General features: G+C 32.1%; 2 protein-coding genes across 13 annotated transcripts in view; one reads left to right on the top strand and one right to left on the bottom strand.

Annotated features, from left to right (window-relative positions):
- Positions 1 to 27,322, bottom strand: part of tmem132e (transmembrane protein 132E) — a 1,079,249-nt gene that overhangs the window by 340,289 nt on the left and 711,638 nt on the right. The window lies entirely within an intron of this gene.
- The window catches only part of LOC147844446 (uncharacterized), a 528,585-nt gene continuing 507,924 nt past the window's right edge, over positions 6,662 to 27,322 (top strand). Inside the window, exon 1 of the mRNA XM_088651024.1 lies at positions 6,662 to 6,937. The gene's annotated coding sequence lies outside the window, so the exon portion shown is untranslated. The remainder of the gene's footprint in view (positions 6,938 to 27,322) is intronic.

Below are 27,322 nucleotides of genomic sequence, written 5' to 3'. Positions count from 1 at the left end.
TGACTAAATAAATAAATGCTAAATATGTGTGTACCGCCAGGAAAAAAAAAAAAAAAAAAAAAAAACTTTCTAAAATACAACAAAATAAAAAAATATAAAAAATAAAATAAGATTAAATTAAATTAAAATATGGGGCATACACTATATTAAATTAATTGATTAAAGTTTAATGTTGAAATTGAAAGCTTAATAGTGAGTTTATGTGTGCAACCAGAATTAAACAAAAAATTAAATAAAAAGGAGCATTTAATTTTCTGACTTATTAAAATTAATAATAATTATTTTATTAAAATAAAATAAACTAATAAGTAAAAATAATATTTACACCAAAAACTTATAAAACACAATGAAATAAACAAAAGTAAATTTCTGTAAAAAAAAAAAAATATATATATATATATATATATATAATATTTTGACTAAATAAATAATAAATGTCTGATCGCCACTAGAAACTAGAGAGAAAAAAAATAATAAAAAAAAACTGTCTAAAATAAAATAAGATAAAATAAAAATATGGGCTTATACTATACTATACTATACTATACTATACTATACTATACTATACTATACTATACTATACTATACAATTCTTATGAAAAATAAAATTAAATAAAAAAGGGTTCAAAAACATAAAAAAAATAAATAATCCTGACTAAATAAATACATAATAAATGTTTGTGTGCCACCAGAAGAAAAAAAATTATGTTTGTATACGCATGAACATAAAATACATGTTTGTTCATTTGTTTTGAATAGTATATGACATATATATAATATAATATAATAATATATAATATAATATAATATAATATAATATAATATAATATAATATAATATAATATAATATAATATAATATAATATAATATAATATAATATAATATATAATATAACATAAATGAACAAACACGTATTTTATGTTTATGCGTATACAAATGTATACACGTATTTTATGTTTATGCGTATACAAACATCTTTTTTAAACAATAAATAATTAAAAAAACTAAATAAAATAATTAAATAAAACAAAATGAAAACACTTAATAAACTGAAAGTAACTTGTTTTTTTTTACTACATGGCTGCATAGTGAGCTACATTTCTATTCATTCCTTTTCTCTCATCCTTTTTTCTATCAGAACCTGCACATTCAAGCTCTCTTTCTTTCAAATCAAATGTCACGCCTCAGAAGAGACATATTTTGGTGAGAAGTCAGAATGATTCTCACTGTCTGTTCTTTTTGATGAGCTGATCAGGCACTTATACTTTAGCTTGTCCGGTTTTGTCAGCCAAACTCTGTATTAGCGAAGGTTTAATTGTCAGCTCATGACAACGGAGGCATTTGTGATCAGTAGATTAAAGACACTTTGGTGGCTTTCAGTGCTTGATTGACTCTGAATATGCGATTTGATTTGTCACTAAAGCGAGTCACATCAAGGCGAGAATTTTAAATAGGCATATTTATGAAAATCTGGAAGAAGGGCTAATAATGCAGCTGTTGTAAACAAACAAACTAATGCAAAAATGCATATGAACTTTTGCTGAACTTTTTGCGTTTGCAAGTTTCAAAGTCTTCAAGCTGCTCCGGCATTGTTTCTTGTTTTTAAGAATTATTTAGTAACATGTAAAAATCTTTAAACATCACAGTGCAACCTATTCATAAATTATAGTTATTTTTAATTATACATTACAAAACGTAACCACTTACCCATTTGTAAGCAGGAAATGTTTAACTTAAGTTATAATGACATTTCATACATTAACAATATCTACAGGTTAGAAAATGCATGTTGCCTTTTTTTATAAATAATCTGCCAAACAACTCTTCAAAATAAATGAATAAATAAATAAAATCATACTTGTATATTTTACTGTACAGATTAAATATATGCACAATTTTGATTTATTTTATTTTATATTTTACTTTTAATATATTTCCCCCCTCAAATGTTAATCCTATTATTACCTTATTTCATTTATTTTATACTTGTGTCCTTCAGAATTTCATGTTCATTTTTTCATCAATTCCATCATTCACTCATTCATTCATTTGATCATGCACTTATTCATTCACTCGCTCACTAACTCGTTTTATTAATTCAATCATTCACTCATCCTTTTGTTTATTTATTCACTCACTCATCCATCTGCTCATTCATTCATTCATTCATTCATTCATTCATTCATTCATTCACTAGTTTATTCCTTCCTTTTTCATTCATTCATTCATTCATTCATTCACCCACATATCCATTTGCTTATTTGTTCATTCACTCATTCATTCATCCATCCATCCTTTCATTCACTCTTGCACTCATTCATTCACTCACTCACTAATTGCATTCATTCATTTATTCACTCATCCAAACATGCATTTGCTTATTCATTCATTCATTCATTCATTCATTCATTCATTTATTCATTCAATCATTATTTCATTAATTTGCTTATTCATTAATTCATTCACTCACTCATTCTTTTACTCGTTTGTACCTAAATATATTAGTTTGTTCGTTCAATCACTCACTCATCCATCTTGTTGTTCACGTATCATATCACTCATTCATTCACAAATTTCTTCATTCATTCTCTCGCATTTATTTATTCACTCATTCATCTATTTTCTTTCACTCATTCATTCATCCATTCACTCATTTATTCATTAAAGCATTCTTTCATATGCTCATTTATTCATTCATTTACTCATTTATATACTCACTCATTTTATTCATTGACTCATTCATTTATTCATTCATTCACTCATCTATTCATTCACTCACCCATTTATTCATTCATTCACTCATTATTCATTTGTTCTTTCACTCATACATGCATACATCCATTTGCTTGTTCATTCACTTATCTATTCACTGACTCATCCATCCATTCACTCACTCACTCACTTGCTCGCTCGCACCCTGATTTAAGCAGCATGATATTTTCAGACAATATAGTAATTCTGAAAATTATGTGGAAAGCCTTTTTTGCACACTTCTCATTTGAGCCTAGTGATTTTAAACAGTGTGCACATATGGATTATATATAATGCATTCATTAATTAAAACAATTATTGATCATTGATCATGATACAAGTACATATATTCATACATCCATATAAATTTATACATCCTTGTAAGAAAAACAGCACTATCTAACAATCGAGTAAACAAAACCAAATTGTAATACAAGAGCAAGAACAACAAAAAGTACTCCAAGTAAGTTTATAAATATATATATATATATATATATATATATATATATATATATATATATATATATATATAAATATATATATATATATATATATTTTTTTTTTTTTTTTTTTTTTTTTCACCGGCAGACGTGGAACACGACACCACAACAGTGTTCAGTGTTCCCTAATTGATCCAGAGCAATGCAGACGGCATGCTTTTCCTTGATTCATATGCAAAGAGGATCCTTTCTTATCACAACCTTCAACTGCACTGACAGACTTCTAATTCTTAGCTGTGCATAAATTCGGTTGCATGGCAACCTGCAATTATGTCTGCCAAACCAAAAGCCAGCAAACATATCCTGCATTTCACTGTTCCATTCAAATCATACACCAAGAGAAAGCACACAAAAAGGGACGTAACCTCCTGATATGATCCCTCAAAAGTCTTTCTTCTGCAATTAAGGCCAATTTTGAAAGTGGACTCCAATGCACAGCCAAAACAACGAGATTATGAAGCATCTAAACACGGCAGAAGGCCAGTGGAGGATTATGCTGGAGGGTGGCAGAGGTCAGTAATGGAGCTGCTGCTGCTGTAAGAACCACATTTTACCATGCTGGACTCCTGCCCAGTGAACTACAAACCCCTGATACCCACATCACTGCAAGAATGAGGGAGCATTATGTTGTTGAATGTGGTACTATAGTAACACAATAGCCCCTTTCACACAGTGATACCGGTAAATTTCTGGAAAATTTCCGGAACGACTTTACCGGTATATTGAAAAAAGCACTGTTCACACAGGCGAGGACGTTACGGAAATTTTCCGGAAAAGAGCATTCACACATCCATTCCAAAATACCGGTAAATTCTGACATCATTCACCACAAATGAGCTTTAAACGGCTGCGCTTGTATTTGTAAACATTTGACTAAATTACAAACTTTGTGGATGATCAATATTGTGAACAACTTTCTCAGGAAACTTCAGGAACTTTCGCATGTCGAGATTCTCATAATATGTGCGTGTGCTGGCGCTCATAGGCGCACACAAAGCTTGAAGGTAAACAAACAACGGCTTATCATAAGCATCTCATCGATGATTATTTACACTATTGGCATTAAGAAGAACATATAAACGTGATCTGACTAACATCTAGCAGCTAAATGTGTCTGGAAAAATATTCAAAGGCTTTTATCCTCACAAACCGCGCGGACGTAAATGCGTCTGACTGTTGTGATTGGCTAAAGCAGACGTCTCACGTCAGCACGTTCTAGACGTGCACGCGCTTATTACGGGAATCTTCCTTCTGCATTCACACAGCGCAGCATTCCGGCAAATTGCCGGTAATGTTACAACTTCTCTTTCCGGAAAATAGCCAGAACGAATTTACCGGTATTTTCAAAAAGGACCTGTTCACACATACAACCTTTCCGGAAAATTGCCGGCAATTTTCCGGAAAGGTCTGTATGTGTGAAAGGGGCTTATGATAAATCACCATTGTTAAATGGCTGTCTGGTATACTCCATTTTGATTGGTCAGTCACAAAATTCCAAGGTATATTATTCTGAGATAACCGCTAAATAATGCATGGTCATGCAAAAATCACCTTGAACATCAGTGAATGCATTCAAATCCATATACTTAACATCCACATTAATGTGTCTGACTTTCTGTCACACTGACGTTTTTGTCTGTTTTGCGCCATGTTGTGAAAGAATACCTATGTTATTCTATGCTCTATTCATCTGATTTCATTTCTTTCAGCTTTGCATTTTTTTTTCTTTTTTATTGTTTGGCACCAACTTGTGACTGAATAATGTGCAAGTTAGTGTATACTCCATCAGCTGTTTTCATTCCTGTAAGATTTGTGTTTAATTCAATATTTGAGATGTAAACTATTACATCTCAGAACAATGTTTTGTGTATAATTTGCATGTTTTGTGGCAAATAGCTGTGAACACCCAGTCTTTGCCTAAGACAATTTTGAAAAACATTTTGATTCACATCAAATGTTGACTATTCTATATATCTATTAAATAAAACATTAACAAATAAAGCGATTTAAAGTTATTAATATTATAATTTTTTTTTACAATATTGGTCAACGTTTATAAATTTTGCGCATCTACCAATTTGTTATTTATCAAATAGCTCAAAAACACAGAGAAACAAAACTATATTTTAATTTTTACAATTGAACAGAATTGTGTACTATTCCATCTCTTTTTTTTTGTTTTATTAAAATGCTATTTATTCCCCAAAACAAATCAAAGCTTTTATTCATTCATTCAAAGCGTGTGTATGGTACCTTGTTAATTTCATTAAGCGAGTATGACAAACCATGTATTCTGAACATATTTACCAAAACATAAATGTACTGTAAATATACAAAACAGAATAAAATAGACCAAGAGATTAAAATAAAATGACATCAGATTAAAATTAAATTAAATCACATTTATTAGTCTTTGAAATTCTCTTCTACTATATAATGCTTAAATAATTTACTCAAAAACACAGAAAAAAAAAAGAGTAAAATTGTTACAAGTTAAAATTATTGTTTACTATTCTTACTTTGTTAAAAAGCTATTTAAACCCCAAAACAAATTAATGCATTTATTCATTTTTTAAACAAAGTACCCATTTAATTGATGGTGGCTCTATCAGTGGTTAGCCTCACAGCAAGAACTTCGCTGGCTCAAGTCATAGCTGGGTCAGTTGGCGTTTCTGTGTGGAGTTTCCATGTTCTCTCCTTGTTTGTATGGGTTTTCTCCGGGTGCTCCGGTTCCCCCACAGTCCAAACACATGCGCTATATGTGAATTGAAACAACAAAACAGTCTGTAGCGTATGAGTGAGTGTGAATGTGAGAGTGTCTCACAATACTGGGGTGCGGGTGTAAGGGGATCAGCTCCATAAAACATAAGCTGGAAGAGTTGGATTTTCATTCCACTGTGGCGACCCCTGATAAATAAGAGACTAAGTCAGAGGAAAATTAATGAATGAATGTATGAATGACCGTAAGGGTGTGTGTCCACCTAAAATACCTGTTCTCATCCAAAAACGCTGTGATCACTTGAGCACTCCTGCATCACTACACTTAAAGGGTCACGAAACACCAAAACACATTTTTTGAGCTGTTGACAGTCGTATATGTGTCCCACACTGCTAAAAACACTATTAGGACACCTATATTTCACTTAAAAGTGTAAATTGGTTGTTTTTGCGTTATTTCAAGCAAATTCGTACTTTCTGTTTGAAACGAATTTTTGATGCTGCGTCACGGTCATGACATAATAGCATGTATTCCAGCGTGCAGACTGGACGTCTGTGCCAGAGTGAGTCTTATTACGTCTTACAGTGTGTTGCATTAATGCATGAGTAAGGCTTGGTTCAAACCAATCAGCGCACTCTATTGTGCAACTTCATTAATATTCATTAGTGTCACCGTGTTGACGCCACGTTGTGTTGGCAAAACAAGCGTGAAGTGTTGCTTTTATAGTTTGCTGCCATTAAGTTTCGTTTTCATTTTCTCTCTGTGAGAGCTCAGCTGGATCACGTGTGGATTAACGGTGTACACGACGCTCGACAACAATAACTTACGTGTCTAAGGAGGAACATTGTTTACCTGAGAGCTGTTCTCATCTGCAAACACTGAAATCCGGATTCGCTTGTAACGTTAGTCTCCTCTTCATGAAGACGCGGCTCTAGTTGCTGGTGATTGTCCTGTCTCTACAGATTTGGTAAGTGAGCGACCACTGCTCTTTGTTTATTCAGTTTGTTCGTATCGAATTAAGTTAACTATTGCACTGAGTGCAAACATAGCACCGCATTTTGTGACCGGAATAACACACGCGGCTTTCTGACGCTACCTGCCGAGTGCATCTAAGTTTCCGGAAAATGCAGAGTTTTTTTTCTCTCATTCGCCATGCGGTATCAAACATGGCATGAAAAATACACGCTTAGAGCAGATCCTCGAATCAAATATCGCGTTTGTCGCGAGGGGCATGAATGAATTCCCTGAATGAAAGAGCCAAACTGCAGTTAAAGTCCAACATTTAATAATTTGGCAAATAATTCGACTACAGATGTCCATGTAGGTTAAACACCATCACTTTCTCATGTGTGTGTATTTTGACTGAAACTCGCGCGTGTCCAAATAGACACTCCCACACCATCCCACTTTAGTTCCTCCGACACTCCCCCCTAAACAGAGTTGGACACGCCCACTTTTCTGACTTTTTCCAAAGTAGAGGTGTGAAAACACCCTGCTGAAACGAGGGGGTTTCATGGCCCTTTAACTCAGAGTTGAACATCCACAAACTGTCAGTGCATTTAAACAACAGTGCTTGGTGTAAAATAGATGCTTAACACCACAGCCATTCCAAAAATGTGGTGCTCTTATTGAGAAAAAAAAAAGAAAAAAAAAAACACACACAACCACACACTTGCCTCAGAAAAAAAAAAAAAACACTTTGGTAAACACGTACCATAAAGACATGCTGTTCATTTGAATGTTCAATTTAGGATCCCTAAATAAAATGCATCCTTAAGCTTATTACTATTAATAACTGACCATCAATAATAACTGAACAACAGTTCTGAATGACCCTGAGTTTTTGAAGACTGAACAAATGATGCACATTCTCATGCAAATAAGTACGCCGAAAGGTCCTTGTCATTCCTTTTCATTCCATTCCCTCTTTAAAAACACTGGATTTTTCTAGGTTTTAAGAATTGATGGTTTAGTCCTAAATGCTCACAAAATCCATTACCAATATCTGGCTTTAGCCTAAAGCTGTTTAAGCAATATATATGGCCCGGCAGCATAGCGAGCATAGCCTCTTGTCTCTAAACGATTCACTACTTTTTTTGTATCTTTTTTTTTAAATGGGCTTTTATGAACATTGACCTGCTTTTTAATACTTCGTGCTCAACATATGGTTCTCGTATCACTCGGATTATACAGTCCTCTTTCATTATAACTATATTTCCCAGAAAACGCATTCTCTAAACTGGATCTTAATGCTAGGAATCCACTGAAAAGAAGATTTTTGTTAACGAGTTTTAGGCTGAAGCCTGGATACAAATAACAAATACTAATATATGCACTAACAAACACATATACAAGCATGCGCATACACACGAAGGCAAGCACATACTCTCTCACACACACAAACAGTGCTTTGTGATTGTTTTCTAGCAACTTATTTTAGATTACTTTTTCTATGTATATAATTTTTTTTTTTACATATGATCTATATTAGTGGTTCTCAAACTTTTTTCATCAAGTACCACCTCAGAAAAGTATTGTTCCTCCAAGTACCACCATATGACCAGTATTGAAAAACAGTAGTGTAGTAGGCCTAATAAAGCAGCTACAACTCTGCACAGTTTAAAAACGTGGCAGATTAATTACTATTATTAATAATATGTATTATTTAAACCTTATAAATAGTTTGAACATTAACACTGCTGTGTTTATATGTAAAAAAAAAACAAAAAACAAACAAACAAAATAACATGGCAACGTTTAAATTAAAATGTGCTTTTAAAAGTTCTTAAAAAGTGAAAAAAAAATCTTCTGTACTTAAAGGCAAAGTGTAAACCTATAGTATCCTATTCCTCAAAGGCTGGAAATGCTGCTTGGACCTCATAAATATAGGCTATATGTCATCATATTCATATATGAACCATTTTTGATACATTTTGAAATTTTTGTTGCATGTACATATGACATATTGGATTACTCTGCGTACCAAAAGAAGGCAGCCCACGTACCACTAGTGGTACACGTACCACAGTTTGAGAAACACTGATCTATATTATGAGGAAAAAAGTAGCCTTTAGCATCAATATTACACCAATACACTATGAAACACTCAGTCAATCAATCAATTAGTTTTGCTGTTATATATTATGCTTGTTGAAAATGTACAATCACGTGCCGGAACATCTGTTTTTGTTTTGGTACTTTTAACCCACTCAATGTCAATTTCATTTCAGCACTCCAGGTTGCCTTGCTGGAAAACTGCTCTCAAAGCATACATGCACAATTAAAAATGCAAAAATCAGTGGACAGAAGGAGCCTCCGTAATGAGACGCAGATTCAGAGTTTCAAATGAGGTGGTTATTAATTAGCAAATAATATAAACATTACAAAGGTAAACACTAGGTGAGCAGGTTACAATGTAACCCCGTGACCTAACAACACAATACATGATGAGATTTGCAGTGATAAGCAATTTGGCTGTTTGCACCAGATGAAACATGACATAACTACATCCTAATACAGCCAAATTTAAATATAACTATTAAAAGCACAGAATAGTGCACTTACTGCACAAAAACGGTAAGGATTATAATCTAATTAATACATATTAAAACATTATTACATTATGTACATTATTACAGAATGCAATAATTAAATGTACATTCTGAATCACTGATATTTGTTGGCTTTAAGTCAAAGTCCTTAAGTTTAATTTCAAGGGTTCATTTTATTTTCAAGGTCTAAAGTGATCTGCTGCTGCTTTTAGAAGTATGGCAATAAATGTAGTGTAAAACGGCATTCAAACTCACATTTAACACTGAATAAAGCACATGAGGTGTGTCTGGGGTGATTACTGTCAGTTGTTCAGCTGCAAGAAAAAGAAGCCTTTTCTAAAATATACATTTCTGGTGTTGGTTAGGACAAAAACTCATTTTAATATGGAAAGCATTCATTATATCGCATGCCATTGCTTTTATTTAGAAGATGATTTAAATCAGCCTTTGTTGGTGTCGTCAATCTGGCAACCTGCTCTTGCATCTTTTGAACCAGGGGTGCAATACCTACTTTAACAACTGGGTGTCAAATTTAAATACCACACCTTTAATTATTTTACATTCAATCCACTTAAACTTGTTAAATTAACTTGGTGTGTATTAGGATAATCTGAATGAACTGTGTGGATCCTGCATTTTTTACAGTGTATTTCAAAAAAATTCAAAAAGTTTTAGGCCAAAAATTAGATACTTTGTTAAACAATTATAGTCTGTTAAAAAAAAAAAAAAAATCTTAAGAATTGTGTTGTTTCAACTCATTTTAAATAAGTAGTTTGAAAAAGCACCAAATTTATATTTTTTTGAGTCAAGATTGGCATAATGATGCTCAAAATATAGCTTTGAATCACAGAAATGACAAATCTCAAAAATAAGAAATTAACAAACTGAAAGTCTGATATTTTATTAAGTCTGAAAAACTGATATTTTTGGCACATCTTAACGGAAAAAGTAAAAACACGCTTCGTACAATATGATATTTTCATTCTACCGCTGCTGTCTAGATACGAAGAAGCTTACAGTTTCCTACAACATAAGCTTTATATTATGTCGACAGAAACAGATGCCGCAACTTCTTTATGATATTTAGTCTGCAGGCTGCATTCAGCATAATCTTGAGATTTTGTATTTGGGCCATTTAAACTTAATATAGCATGGCATGCCTTATGCTGGTCCGCTTCATCACTATAGCTTAGACTAGTTTCAAATCGCATTAGATAGATTCTTCATAAAACCATCGATGTTTGTTTTGATAGCAGGAGTATTATACAGACTAAAACTTGCAGTGGCAAAGCGTTTTATTGGCAGAAGTGGGATTATTGAACACGCTGAGCTCTTGATATAAAACAACAGATTACACTTACCCTATATAGAAGCACAATTTGGTGGGTCATTATTTATTTTTTAGGCTTTTGAGGAACTATTCTTATGTTGGCTCTGACTAGGGCTGAAATCATTAGTCAACAATACTGACAACACTCAAAAAAAATGTTTCCTGCTTGTTCAAACTACTTATTTAATATATATTGAATCAACACAATTGTTGAGTTTTGATTTTATTATTATTATTATTTTTTTTTTTTTTGGGGGGGGGGGGTGGGGGGGGTTTGATTTTGTTCAATCAACTTAAAATTGTAAAAACCATTAAGTTAACTTTAAGAGTTCACACTTAGCTGATGCTTGATTTAGTAAAAGCGTATTTGGCATGCTGTCTCGGGAGAGAGCCTTGAGCTGTGAAGATCCCTTTAGACAAAGGGAAAGAGGGAAGTCTGAGCTCACGTAGGGTGAAAAGAGAGTTTCATCCAAAGACAAGGATGACTAAGGTAAGGAAGGCAGACTATTTATATGCATTCGAATGCGTCTGATTGGTTGGATAGTGATTGATGATGCTAGACCAGCTGTGGTCAATCACAAGCATGTTATCCTCTCGAAATTTGTTAATAAAACTTCACATTAGAGTTTGAGCGTGCGAAATTCTGACGTATGGCGCTGCGAAAAAGGGTGGGATTAAACGAGATGAGTAGACATTAAAAAAGCAATTGATTGCTCCATATTTGAAATTTCTATTCGAGTCAAATTAAAATAAATAAGGCTCTCGAAACAAATGCTATGAAAGGAAAATTAGTGAAAAATGTCCTTGCGCTGTTTAACATCAATTATAAAATATTTTAAAAATCAATAGAATTATATAAGATGGTTAATACATTTGTCTTCAATTGTAACATTATCACATATATTCAGTATTTTGACCTCAGAAAAACAAAAGACAGCAAAAGAGACCATATACAATGTAACATACTGTTAGTATTACCTCAGAATTGCAATTCAGTGACATTAAACTTAATGGTTTGTAAGGGAAAATAAACTAGAGAAGCATTTTCTAAGAATGTCAACTTTGTTACACATTCGCATATTTCATCTTATTTAAATTGCATTATTACAGAGTTATTTAAAAAGTGTTTTTATGCAATTCTTCGCAAATCAGATGACAATTATACACTGCATTAATATGGTGTATGATGTAACAAGTGCCTGAGTTCACTCCAAATAGTTGACATAACTAGATGAGAGCTTTTTTATTTGAGAGAAAAAAAAATGTCATGTTCTGCACCTGATATGTACCTAGTACATTAAAACACAAATTAAATACTTAATGCAGTACCTCCTGCTGAACATACACATAATTATTTAATTCACTTAATACATCTACTACTGCATAAAATGTTATTTTACATGTAACGTAATTATGAATGAATGAATGAACCAATGAATCAATCATCCACTGCTAAAAATACTATGTTTCACGTAATGTAATTATGACTAAATGAATGAATGCATGATTCAAATTGAATCAATTAATTACATTAACTGAATAAATGACTAGTGAATAAAATTGAATCAATTAAACATCTACTGCTGACTAAAATATTATGTTTCAAGTAATGTAAAGACAAATGAATAAATAAATAAATAAATAAATAAATGGATGAATGATTCAAACTGAATCGCTTCAATAAATCCACAGCTGAATAAATTATTGTGTCATGTAAGGTAAAAAAAAAGAATGATTGAATGATTCAAATTTAATCAATTAAATACAAACACTGCTGAATAAAATATTATGTTTCATGTAATGTAAATATGAGTGAGTGAGTGAATGAATGGATAATTAAATGAATTATTAAAAATTGAGCCAATTAAATACATCTACTGCTGATTAAAACATTGTTTCATGCAATGTAATTATGTATGAATGAATCAAAATAAATCAATTAAATATATCCACTGCTGAATAAAATATAGTGTCATGTAATGTAGCTATATATGAATGAATGAATAAATTTGAATGAATTAAATACATTCACTGCTGAATAAAACATGTTTTATATAATGTCATGAATGACTGAATAACTGAATGAATGAATGAATGAATGAATGAATGGTTCAAATTAAAATAATTAAATATATCCACTGCTGAATACAAAATAAGCAAGAATTGTGAGCTCAGTTTAAAATAGTAGTGTTCGTTTATTAAAAGCTCAACTTTTTAATAACATCTTGTAGTCAAATTTTATGTATATGTCTTGATTGATAAAATACATTCACTACTAAATGAAATAGTCTGTTATGAAATATCATTATGCTTGAAGAACAAATGAATGAATGAATGAATGACTGAATGGTGCAAAAAAGCAAGCGAAAAATGTAAGCTCAAAGTTTGAAGTGGTAGTGTAAGTTCATTAAAACCACTTTAAAAGAACAGCTTCAAGTCATATCTTGTATTTGATGATAAAATATTTTGATTCAATTTTGATAAAATGTTGATGTTAAAATATATTCTAAAGCATATGGAACAACTGGAGTATAAAACAACCCAAATAAAAAGTATTTTTTTTTTATCAGCATTACTTTTTTATTTGTCTATATGCACCATGGCAAACCAATATAAAGTATATTAAGCATTTCAGATTAGAATAATGATCTATTCAATTATCTTCCAGACAGCCTATATCACTTACTAATAGCCCCCCTGGACACGTCTGGCATTTCACATTTCATATTACGTGACACAACAAGATAAGCTTATTTTCAGTTGAATCTGTTCCTAATTACTCTTCTAAAATGTAATTCATTATTTTCATATTAAAATCGATCGGCTCGTGTTAGTGTTCATGACCGCGTTGAAACCGCCAGCTGTTAAGAGAATCTGCAACTCTTCTACCCGATGTAACCGAATTAAAGGCGCAGTGCCGTGGTGTCATTGAGACTGAAGTGCTGCACCTCACAGATGTTCCCTGTTAAGAACCCTTCTGAAGGATGACAGCGGGCTGCACTTTAAACAAGAGCTCTAGACAAAGCTCCTCATAAGAGGCTCAACTGAGAATTTCTGACATTTTCTCGAAAACCTTCAACTCTCGCATTCAGCCATTACATCTGACAGGTGACACTGGCTCCTTGCTGATACACTGAAGGGTGTTTCTGTGTGTGTGACAAAAGGACACACATTTGTATAATATGCCATAAGTATTACATGGAGAAGGTCGTATGATGACATTTACCATGTCTTTTTTTTCAAAAAAAGGTTTTATTTTATTTATTTATTTATTTATTTATTTATTTATTTATTTATTTATTTATTTATTTATTTATTTATTTATTTATTTATTTTGTTTATTTATTTATTTATTTATTTATTCATTCATTTATTATTTATTTATTTTTTTTTTTTTATATTTTTTTTTATTTTATTTTATTTTATTTTATTTTAAATAAAGGTTCATTCTGGTGTTGCAACCCCTGATAGTCAAAAAAGGGACTATGACAAAAGAAAGAAAGAAAGAAAGAAAGAAAGAAAGAAAGAAAGAAAGAAAGAAAGAAAGAAAGAAAGAAAGAAAGAAAGAAAATTAATTAATTGAACTAAAAAACTAACAAAAATAGATAAATTAATTAATTAATAAATAAATAGATATCAGAATTAGAGAAGCACTCGTTCAATGGCAAAATAAAATATGACCTCTGGTTAAGCATGTTTAATTACATCAATTTAATATTTAAAAATTTCAGATTACATTCAAGTTGCATTTGTGTGGTTTTGGGTTCAGCATTTGTTCAAACAATTAATTTAGTATTTATCATTAACCTTTGTGTGCTGTTGGGAATGTCTTCATCCATTTTAGGGCAATTTTAAAGCTTAATTAGGCCACAACATTCTCTGTGTTTTAAACAAATAGAATGACTTTTAGTGACACATCTTAGTTTGACATATATTTTGGAAAACTGCTTTGAAACTTAACAATACACTGCGGACAAATGTACTACCCGTTATTTTGGCGGTTGTTGCCCGGTTGACTTCCATTATAATTACTTTTTTTATTGCAAAGCATATACTTTTTTATTGCCTTGACATCATATAATCAAGCATCCCTCATTGTTGGTGGTTTTCCCAATTGGGAAGACATAAAATGTGTAATTTTTACTGTTAAACTAATTAGAAATCTGTTCATACTTGATTAAAAAATAAAAACAAGCAAAATTAAAGATTATAACAAAACTATAATATCATTGGTGTGCTGAATCCAAACCAGACACAATGTGATAGTGTCATGCATTCTTAATGTTCTTTTTTTTTTTTTTGTTTCGTCAAATTCTACTTATAAACAATCAAAAAGACAAAGAAATGTACAAAAGCATGCAAATGCACAGCTTCTGAACACAATGAAGACCCAGTGTTTTGTTCTTTTGTGTATCTACGTCACTCACAAATGCTCCATTCAACAAAGAAGTGCGATGTATTAAGAGCTCTGCTTCGCCCTGAAATAGACACAGCGCTTCACAGTAAAATAAATGCCAACAAAGCAGAAGAAACGCTACATTCATCAAGACCTACTCACATTCTTTATACATTTTTTTTCCATCAGTGCATGATTGCTTAGCTGTAGGCTGTAATTAACAATTATTTCCAGTAACATGCTCCAGCAATTAACTGAGAAATTGAACAAGTGGTATAAAATGTGTAATGTTTGACAATGTAATGCAAGACACTGGAGGAAAAATGTATATATATATATATATATATATATATATATATATATATATATATATATATATATATATATATATATATATATATATATATATATATATATGCATACATACATACATGTACAAACACAGTGCTTTAAGGTTTAATTTTCTTGCAGTGGTAGCTGGATTGAAACACCTTTCACCCGAAGCAAATAAATAGTTAACTATATGCGAAAAACAAAACATCATTTGATTTTTAACACAATTTTTATTATTATCTGTTTTAAACTTTTTCTTTACACTTTATGTGTGGGAAGCACTGATGAAAACTGACTCAAACCATTTGTAAATGGTACAATAAAATGCTTTATTTTGGCTTATAGATTCTAGTTACTTACAATTATAGGTCTGTTATGATTTTTGTATATGTAGTTGAAATATCACATAACTGAATTAATAATGATAATTAGTTTTTAATGATTGGAGGACAATTAATTATTTTGACTGGATTTAATTGATATTTTTTCAATACATTTTTGGGTGTCTTCATAATATTAAACTGACAAAAAGTGATTTCATCAATTGCATTCATTCAATATTTTTCCTTCCGCTTGGTCCCTTTATTTATCAGGGGTTGCCCCAGTGGAATGAACCGCCAACTTATCCAGCATATGTTTTCCACAGTGGATGCCCTTCCAGTTGCAACCCAATTTTAATGTTTCAAATAATAAAATGTCAAGATACTGGTGGAATAAATTCCCATCATCACACAGCATAAAAGATACATGCATGTAAAAACTAAACAACATCATATAAAGTAATTAAAAAGGATTAGAATTTAAATAAATAATACATTTTTGCTTATGGGTAAAACTTGAAGGATAACATGAAGGATTTAGGCAATATTAAAAATATTTTACAATGACAGTGTATAGAGTAAACATTTTATATAATTTGTAAAGACTGAAAATGGAAAATAATTTAATTATTGTTTTGGGGCTGTATTGTTACCACAAACAGACTGTTTTAACATGTCTTTTTCAGGGTTCTTGTTATCAGAATCCTTAAAAAGGTAAATCAAACATTTTTTTGCACTGAATGTAAATTTTAGGCTATAACAAAATGAATGAATGAATGAATGAATGAATGAATGAATGAATGAATGAATGAATACAGCAATACATTAATTATTATCTATCTAATATCCCTTCCTATGATCCAGCATTGAATAATGTATTTAGAAGTAACTGCACGGGATGCCTATTCTAAAACAGACAAATATATAGATTAATTTTAGCATGTAACATTGGATCGCTAAATTACTATTCTTATCATGCCATCCTTTTTATGCACCACTAGCCAGGCCTGTTCTGAAATGTCATGCAGATGTAATGTTGATTTAAAACGATAAAGGCAAGTGACTTGAAAATTCCACTTATTTGAATGTAGCAAACCTACTTCTGCATGATAAATCAGCTTTATCAGAATTACTATTCCATCGTTTCTCACATAGTAATACAGCCACTGGACATTCATATAAAGTGTATGGCAGCACATCTGTTAAAAAGAAAAAAAAAAAGGTTAAACATCAACTATCAATAACAGCTCTTTTGCGGAAAAGGATTATCAGAAAGGTAAGCAAGTATTGCTTATCTCTTACAGGACAGAACATCTTCAATCTTAAATCAATCTTGGAATTCCTCCCTTCAAACGTGTCTGTTCAGATGGATGTACAGTAGCAGATCTGAGATGTGCTGTTTCAGCTTTGAAGGGCCGGTAATCAAAAGGCAGCACATCAATCGCTATTAAAATGAAAATATTTGACATTTTCTCCCATATATACCCAGTCCATGTTTTATATATAATGCAATTGCTATTCAATTATTAAGACTGTACTCGTGTACATTTGTGAAACAAAATCCCTAGAATGACCTACAGTATTTCACTTGAAAAACATATGAACAAATATATACTGTCAAATAAAAAAGGTGCATGTGGAACTGAAATGTATCAATCTGAACACTATATATTGATATAGTATCACAATATAGTAGCATTTATGTACAGCTAATTCCATAGTTTATATTTTAGCACATGTAAAGGACTGTTTACGTTTTTTACATTTCAAACACTTTTTGCATTCTGATGACACATGTCAAATTAGGTTAACATGTTAATTGTCTGACAATATTATTTTCTTCTGGGAAAAGTCTTATTTGCTTTGTTTAGGCTAGAATAAAAGCCGTTTTTAATTTTTAAAACCCATTTTAAGGTCAAAATTATTAGCCCCTTTTAGCTATATATATATATATATATATATATATATATATATATATATATATATAAATATATATAAAATTATAGTTTTTTTTTTTCAAACAAACATCATTATACAATAACTTGCATAATTACCCTAACCTGCTTAGTTAATCTAATTAACATGTGTGTGACACATGTTGTCACAAAATATTTTCATGAATTAAAATGTCCAGGTAAGATGTAAAACTAGCCTGTGGGCTAACTTGTTAACCAATTGCACATACCAAAATCAGTTGTCATTTTAACTGCATTTTGCCTGTTTGTTTACATGACACTGGCATTGTTGTGACAGAAATGAATTACAAAACGATTGTGGAAGTTTTTGAAGTGCTGCCTTTGTAAATGTAAATTATGTATCTCAAAACACGGATACAGTTGAAGTCAGAATTATTTGTCCCCCTTAGATTTTTTTTTCTTTTTTAAATATTTCCCAAATGATATTTAACAGATTTATAAAATTTACTAGCATGTCTGATAATATTATTTTCTTCTGGGGAAAGTCTTATTTGCTTTGTTTAGGCTAGAATAAAAGCCGTTTTTAATTTTTAAAACCCATTTTAAGGTCAAAATTATTAGCCCCTTTTAGCTATATATATATATATATATATATAAATATATATATATATATATATATATATATATATATATATATATATATATATATATATATATATATATATATATATATATATATATATATATATATAAATATATATAAAATTATAGTTTTTTTTTTTCAAACAAACATCATTATACAATAACTTGCATAATTACCCTAACCTGCTTAGTTAATCTAATTAACATGTGTGTGACACATGTTGTCACAAAATATTTTCATGAATTAAAATGTCCAGGTAAGATGTAAAACTAGCCTGTGGGCTAACTTGTTAACCAATTGCACATACCAAAATCAGTTGTCATTTTAACTGCATTTTGCCTGTTTGTTTACATGACACTGGCATTGTTGTGACAGAAATGAATTACAAAACGATTGTGGAAGTTTTTGAAGTGCTGCCTTTGTAAATGTAAATTATGTATCTCAAAACACAGATACAGTTGAAGTCAGAATTATTTGTCCCCCTTAGATTTTTTTTTTCTTTTTTAAATATTTCCCAAATGATATTTAACAGATTTATAAAATTTACTAGCATGTCTGATAATATTATTTTCTTCTGGGGAAAGTCTTATTTGCTTTGTTTAGGCTAGAATAAATGCAGTTTTTAATTTTTAAAACCCATTTTAAGGTCAAAATTATTAGCCCCTTTTAGCTATATATATATATATATATATATATATATATATATATATATATATATATATATATATATATATATTTTTTATTTTTTTTCGAACAAACCATCATTATACAATAACTTGCCTAATTACCCTAACCTGCTAAGTTAACCTAATCAACCTAATTAAGCCTTTAAATATCACTTTAAGCTGTATAGAAGTGTCTTGAAAAATATCTAGTAAAATATTATTTACTGTCATCATGGCAAAGATAAAATAAATCAGTTATTAAAAATGAGTTATTAAAACTATTATGTTTAGAAATGTGTAGAAAAAAATCTCTGTCAAACAGAATTTGGGGAAAATAAACAGGGGGCTAATAAATCAGGGCTAATAATTCTGACTTCAACTGTATAATCCACCATTTACTGCAATGAACAGACATTATACATTTTCATTATTTTTATAGCTATGCAACTCTGATGCTTTTTGGTGTCGTTTACACTAGTGTATTTTATTTTATTTTTCACTGGTGACCACATTACAGCATCTTTTACCTGTAAAAACCTGCGACTGTTTTCAAAAATGCTAAAGTCTCTGTTTTGGTTTAGGGACATTGGTGGTCCACGTCATTTGTTCTGATTACTGCATAATGTAATTTACTGCATAATATTGCACAGTTCTTCACACCTCTAAGTGTTTCTGGGTTGATATGTTTAAAGTAGGTTAAACTAGTCATCTTAGTTGAAAATGTTAAATTGTAGCTTAAGAAAACTGTAGCTTTTTTGTTCTGTCTTTTAGTGAGGTAGCAGTTGGGGATTTTGCTCTAAAAAAGGTTGGTGAACAGTGCTCTACATTGACAGATTGTTTTTCTACAACACAATAAAAATGCCAATCTGGATGAAAAGAGTTTCATTGTAAAACATTTTAAAATGAAAATGCACTATAGTGTAAACAGCACCTTTATCTAATTGTTAGATTATCCAACCCAGGCTCATTCTGATTACGTACCCCTAGATACGTTTCTGAAGAGAGCAAAATACATATCAGGAGCTCAATTATTTATTTTTTTCAAGTTTTTGTTTTTCATGAATCTCCAGAGGTCGCTGTATTCAACCAATATCCCCCATCCAACCCCTTACCTAAACCCAACCAATAGTGTTTTAAAAAGCACAAATTTACCCCCCACCCCCAGCCCACCACCTAAACCCAACGCAGTGTTTCAAAAAGCAACCCAAATAAAGTAAAGCCCATTGATTTTTACCACATGTTCAGATTTTACCACACTCACCGTTATATGCTTGTATATTTTATTTTTTTGGCTTCCAGTTTTGTTTTACCTGCTTTCTGAAACTGTTCTTCACCAGATTCAAACCCTGTTGTCGCAGTCAACTCCTCATGGAGTCTCAAGTCCACTGACATACATGTTGAGCTACCAGACAAACTGGTAAAGCTGTTCATGAGGAGGTGAGCTGTCAGCTGGAAAGCGAGAAAAGAATCTGCATCATGCCACCTAGTACAACTAATTTTAAAGATGAAATGCAGCCATGTGTACTTCTGGCTATATAATTCGCAATCTCCAGAAATGTATATAGGGCTACGTTTTCAGAATAAGCATTGTTGAGATGATCTAACTTTAGATGGGGTTTCACATCACATCTCAGAATGAATCTTGAATTAGCAAAACAGAAGAGGGCTGACTAAATGACATTTGTTGCAAGCAGAGATTTCAGAGCAGTTGTCCAAAACACACAAAAATACAGACGAAGGCTTGATTATGGCTTGAATGGATGAAGCATCACAACACCTACAGTACAAAGAAAACCACAGAGCTGCTGCCTATCTATTCTGACATGCACATGACAAATTATGGTCAATTTAGGAATATTTTCCAGTGAAAGCAAACCCAACTAATTACAATGTTTTATCCACAGTTTTGAAACAAAGCATGTTTGAATGTACTGTGGTGTTGGAATACACTTCAAAAAACAAGATAACGGCTGAAATTTGCTATAATTACACGAGTATTTGCTGTTCTGAACAACTGAACAAACATGGTTGGTTTGGTGTTTGTGCTCATACTTCCAGGGCATGTTGTTGTGGAAGAAGGTGAGAGTCTAGAAAAGCCTTCCCATGTTACACCTCTCAGCCTGAGCACAACTGATCAATACACAGGATGTTTACAAGAGAGAAAGATGCGGGTGTGTAAATCTGTATGTGTGAATGCATCTCCCCAAGCAACTGGGTTTTACATCTGTTACACTTGTTCAAGGGGACATATCATGAAAACCGCGTCTCTGGTGTATCTACAGTACCAAAGCAGAAAACATGAAGTCAGTAACTTTTGGAAGTCTCTGCAAGCATGTGAATAAAACAAGCAGATTAGGATTTTGTTTCCTTAGAGAAATAGGCAGGGAGTCTTGTTTTAATATTTTAACACAATAGCACAAACCAACTATTTAGAATAGATGGCTCCAAAGACCCAGTTAAGGAAAGTATGTTCACTCGGTAACTATATTTGCAATGCCCCAAAACCAAAGCACTATCTAAATGAATGGGGGAATGCTGAAATTTCGAAAACTGCTTGGCGTACTTGATATTAAATTACATATTTCAAATCAGCAACAAAACCTCAAGTGGTCTGTCCCATTACTGTTGTTTCTTAAGCTCTAATAGCATTTAATTTTGTGTTGGTATTGTGCAAAAGCAAACCTTAACGCATCACCCTTCTCCTTTATGATTACAATGGCAGCAAGAGGATGCCATTTTAAACACCGGAGGATCAATACATGAGCAAAAACTATAGTGGATGGCATTGGAATGACACACTATCTAGTGGTATGTGATGTTTTTTTCTCCTATCAAAATCAATGTATGCACACAGTAGTTGCCAAACGACATAAATTGCCATATCAAAATTTGTATAGACCAGTCTGCCACAAAAATACATGTCTGTAAAGACTGAGGATTAGCTATTTTGACTGATAGATGGGACTTATTTTGATGTGGTGGCCATATTAGGAGTTACACTTCTCCCCATTTTTGTTAATGCCAGTGAACCCTCTTGTATATCTAGGCTGCGTTCGAAACTGAATACTTCCATACTATACAGTTTGCTAAAATCAGCTTGTGAGCCAAGTAGTATTTCCGAATTCATAGAATTCGAAAATCAGTTTGCGAGAAGTACCCGTATGACTTAATACTTCAGGCAAGATTCTGAAGTGCCTGAAATTCCATATGTCCATGGAATTTATGAATGGGACTGAAGTGACACAACTGACGCAGGTAGGTCACCTGACCATGACAAAGTGGCGGATGTAGAACATCCGAATTCCATTCATACTTTTCACATTCAAACTGTATAGAACGTTGTTTTCCAACAGCCTAGTGGTACATTTAAATTCAATTGCAGTACCTATTGAGTAGTAGGCTGTTTAAGTCGCAGCCCTAATGTTTGATGCCTCTATTAGTGAGCAGCAACAGTTGCCATTTCTGATTTCTTGCTACGTAGCTTGGTATTTACAATGCCTGCAATATGCTAAAAACATTAACCAATAAACGTCAGAATCTCCATAGACTCGCAAACATTTGAGCCACTAAGGAGTATAATTGTGCAAAAATCTTTAGAGAAATCAATTCTAAGATCTTCAAAATGCATTCTCTCTTGTATCAATTCTGAGCTTTGTTTTTAACAGCGAATGGTGCTCTAGGCAATTTTTAATCCTCCAAATCACCCCTAAGAGGCTCAATAATATTTAGCTCTAGTGACTGTGCAGGCCATGGGAGATGTTCAACTTCACTTTCATGTTCATCAAACCACTCTGTCAGCAATCTTGATGTGTGTATTGGGGCAATATCATCCTGATGCACGACACCGCCTTCAGGATACAATGTTCGAACCACTGGGTGCACAATGTCCTCCAGAATGGTTCAGTAGTCCTTGGCAGTGACTTGCCCATCAAGCACAAGTATTGAGTCTAGGGAATGCCATGATCTTGCAGCCCAAACCATCACTGATCGACCCCCATGCTTCACTCTGGACATGCAACAGCCTGGGTGGTACACTTTTTTTGGGGCTTCTCCACATCGTTACTCTCTCAGATTCTGAGCTTAGTTTATAACAGCAAATGGTGCTTTAGGCAATTTTTTTTTATCTGTACACTCAATTATTGAGGGTGAAGAGGGTTTGTGCAATATATAATAATGTCTTCTCAAAGGGTTTGTCATAGTCCACAACAGCCAATGTCATGTTTACAACGCTTGACAACTCTAACCCAGAAAGTCTAGCATGATCATTTTTTTCCTGCCATCAACGAGTTCTATCAAACGGCTGATGTTTCGCCAAGAAATGTCAGAAAAAAACATGTTATATGTCCATGGAAAATATATTTCACATCAAACTGCTTCACCAGCAAAGAACAGTACATTGCCGTTTCTGAAGGATGAGTCAAAACCAACGCATCATGCGAAACAATACCAGTAAACAAAATATTGTACACCAACGAACCAGCTTTCCTCCACAAAAACTGCACAAATTCACCTGCTAAAATTCAGAAACATCCTGGTTCTCTCCATTATTGACCGATTGTGTTCACACTGCACTTTTCTGCATATATATTGACTGTATATGCATGAAAATGTGCCAGACTGAAAACACAAGCTTGTGTGACAATTTTTTGCATGCCACTGCAATCCAAAGTTCAAGCATGGTGAACTGTGAATTTGCATCATGAGAATGTGTGAGACCAATAGGAGACCAAACGTGACCTCTTCATACAAAAATATTAAATATGGAGCAAACACTTGTTTTAAAAGTGTCGTATCATCTTGTTTTATGCCGCCATTTTTCATAGCACCATTAACATTTCACAAGTCTTTAATTCGCTACTGGTCATTTCGGGCATCATGTTCTAATGTTATTGTTTCCGAAATGTCAGACTATATTATTATAAGCCCTGCCTACTTCTGAAAAGAGCTCGATTTTGTATTTAAAAGGATGCACAAAACAACATGTTTTCACTCACATGATCCCAAGCAGAGGCAAATCTGGAAAGCTGTAATAAATGATCATTGAGGTATTTTCAGCTGAAACTGGATAGAAATTTTCTCAGGACACTAGAAATCCATTTTACATCTTATGAAAAGATACATAATATGTCCTCTTAATTCTTAAAAAAAAAAAAAAAAAAAGAATATAAGTGTTCATCATGCACAGACTGAGGCAGGGTAAAACGCTAACAGGAGGTGTGACTTTATCTGATGGCTATTAATTGTGTGTGTGTTTGCGTGCAGATGTGGTGCAGGGTAAACATGGCATAAGGTCAGACTGAAAGGTCACCAATCCCAGCATTCCCAGCATCAAGCTGCAGGGTTTTACAAGAGCACTGTCACATCTGTCACAAGTAATATCCAACTCAGATAATACATCTAAAAATAATAATAATAATAATAAAAAAAAACAAAGCCAGCTGGAAAATGGCACTGTTAACAAACCATACTATGTTGAATCCCAGACAGCGAGCAGCAGTGTGGGGGCATTAAGATTGTTAACGCAGGCTCATTGTACTGTATGAATGTCCATTGACTCACATCAAAGAGCAATGTCATTACCGCTACATCTGTGACTAATATGCAGTAAATGACTGCTGTACTCTATAGCTTTGATACATCACTTTCTGATTTAATGGTCATTTTCGGAAAAGCCTATAAACCAAAATTACCAAGGAAGGAAGCACCTTCCTTTTGAAATTTCGGTCAAAGGCTTTTCTGAGAAAATGGATCTCAAAACCTTCTTTGTTTGTTATTAAAAAGTTTGACATTGACATGTCATGTGCATGTTCACCACCACATGATATGAGATGAATTATATCATGACATGAGATTTGTGTGTGTATATACATTCATAAATATATAAATGTATACACACACATTGTTTATAGTAATAAATATTAATATAATATTAATAATATTATATTATAATAATTAATATAAATATAAAAATAATAATTAATATAAATATTACTATAATATTACTGTTATACTATAACAATGTATGTTGTGACTTTTATTTTGTCCATATAATATATATTGTTATATTGTGTAGGCCAAATGTTGTTGTTTTTTTATTTATTTTTTTATTTGATTAAAGCAACAATTAATTTCATCATATGATTATATTATCTGCTTTTGATAATTTAATAAAAATAGCATAAAACAATCAGTTATGTGTAAACAAAACAATTTGAAATCAATTTTATTTAAGATTATTAAATGACTATGTGTCAATTATAATAATGTCATCTCACCATGACTAATTTAATTCCATGAAAAGCCACTCTCCACTATGGAGCGTATTGTAGAGAAGCATTAGAGTACAGTACTTTAGATCGAAAATTGTGCGCAACTTTCCATCTAAAGCCTTTTGCATTGTTCTCTCAGTCTCTTGAAAAGGTCTTACTGGCTGGAGAAGCACTCACAGGTGGAGTGGTGGATCAACACACCACCCATGTCTGCAGGGATCGATGGAGATGGAGAAGCACTTAGCACATTCGTGACAAAATGGCACATTACCTGCTAGGCGAGAGGTATTTGTTTTGTTTAAACAAAGCCGAAGGTGCAATAATCACAAGCACAATGGAATCACACCGGTGAAACACACAATGTTCTGTTTTAAGCAGGAGGAAAAGGAGTTGGGAGAGATGCCAAATAACAAGAACCGATGTTCAGTGTAACATGTTTGCTGAGGGAAAAAAAAAAAAAAAAAAAAAACCTGGCACACAAGCTATTTTACTCATAAACTGGTAGAACATTTCAGAACTGATTTCAAAGAAACATCAAGTACTGTATTTGTTTAAACAAAAACATAATATACTTGCAATTTACTACTACTACTACTATTTTTTTAAGTTTTTAAACTTATTTTGAGAGGAGCATGTGATATGGTTGATCATGGCTGGTCCCTCATTCTTAATGAGTAATAATCCAATCAGATTGATCTACGCTTACAATAAATATACCGATTTCACTTTACTGCCTTATCTCCGTTTTGGAAGAATCCACCTTCCACCCCATCTCCTTCTTTTCCAGGAAAAGCTCTCGAAACATACCTGATGTCGAACACCCCTACATCCTAATTGACCAGCCTGGACCCCTAGGCTTATTTATCAATGAGCTCAGGGTTCTCCCCCGGGGCAGCATGCAAAATCTGCTAATAGCGTCAAGCAATATCTAAGTGTGAACTCTTGAAATTTTTACAGTTTCATACTACTTCACCTTAATTCCTTCAGAAAAAAAGGTGATTAATTGCTTGACAGCACTATTTGTGTATATGTGTGCTGTTATCGTACAAAAAAAAAAAAAAAAAAAAAAAAACTAAATATTTTTCAATTAAAATTCATGGTAAAACCATTTTTTACGTTTTCACTCAACATTATTATTAACATTATTTTACAAGTAACATATTATAAGTTATATGTTATATTTTAAGTTATAAACATACATAAAACTACTTTATTTTTTATTAAAGACTAACTGAAATTGTAGAGGTTAAACTACCTTAATTACTAAACCTAAAATGCAACTACTACTGACCCCCACCCCCAAAAAGGATACAATAAAATAAAATAAAACACACAAAAAATTTCAATGAAATAAAACATCAACATTTTATTAAAATAAAAAATAAAATAAAATGAATATTAAAAAAAATAAAATTAAAATAAATATTCTGGTGTGGAATTTTTTTTTTAAAACTTCTATATGTGTATAGTACTAAAATCTTAATATGTTAACTAAAAATAATAGCTTTTTAACTTTTATTTAATGTTTACAATGCAAATCCAATTAGATCCACTATTTAGGTAAACAAAGCGAGTCTATGATATAATACATCTACTAAAAGACAGTGTATCACTAAACAAACTGTATAGTAAATAAATCAAAGTAACACTTTCATATTAGTCAATAATATTACTGAAATTGATTAAAAAACTGACAAAATATAAATTTAAGATTTCTGAGCGTACAGTTTCTATGTGGGCCTACTAGTGACATATGACTTGACTTATAATTAATTAATCAATTTAAAAATAGGCTATAATTAGCTAGCATGCATATTAAAATCTTTTTGGAACAAAAAAAAAAGAAAAAAACACCACCCACACCCACACCAACACACACACACACACACACACACACACACACACACACACACACACACACACACACAC

The sequence above is a fragment of the Danio rerio genome, chromosome 5 (assembly GCF_052040795.2).
Source record: "Danio rerio strain M-AB ecotype USA chromosome 5, GRCz13ab, whole genome shotgun sequence".
Lineage (NCBI taxonomy): Eukaryota > Metazoa > Chordata > Actinopteri > Cypriniformes > Danionidae > Danio > Danio rerio.
Note: the sequence above shows the minus strand (reverse complement) of the source record. Positions and strands in the feature narration are given on the sequence as shown.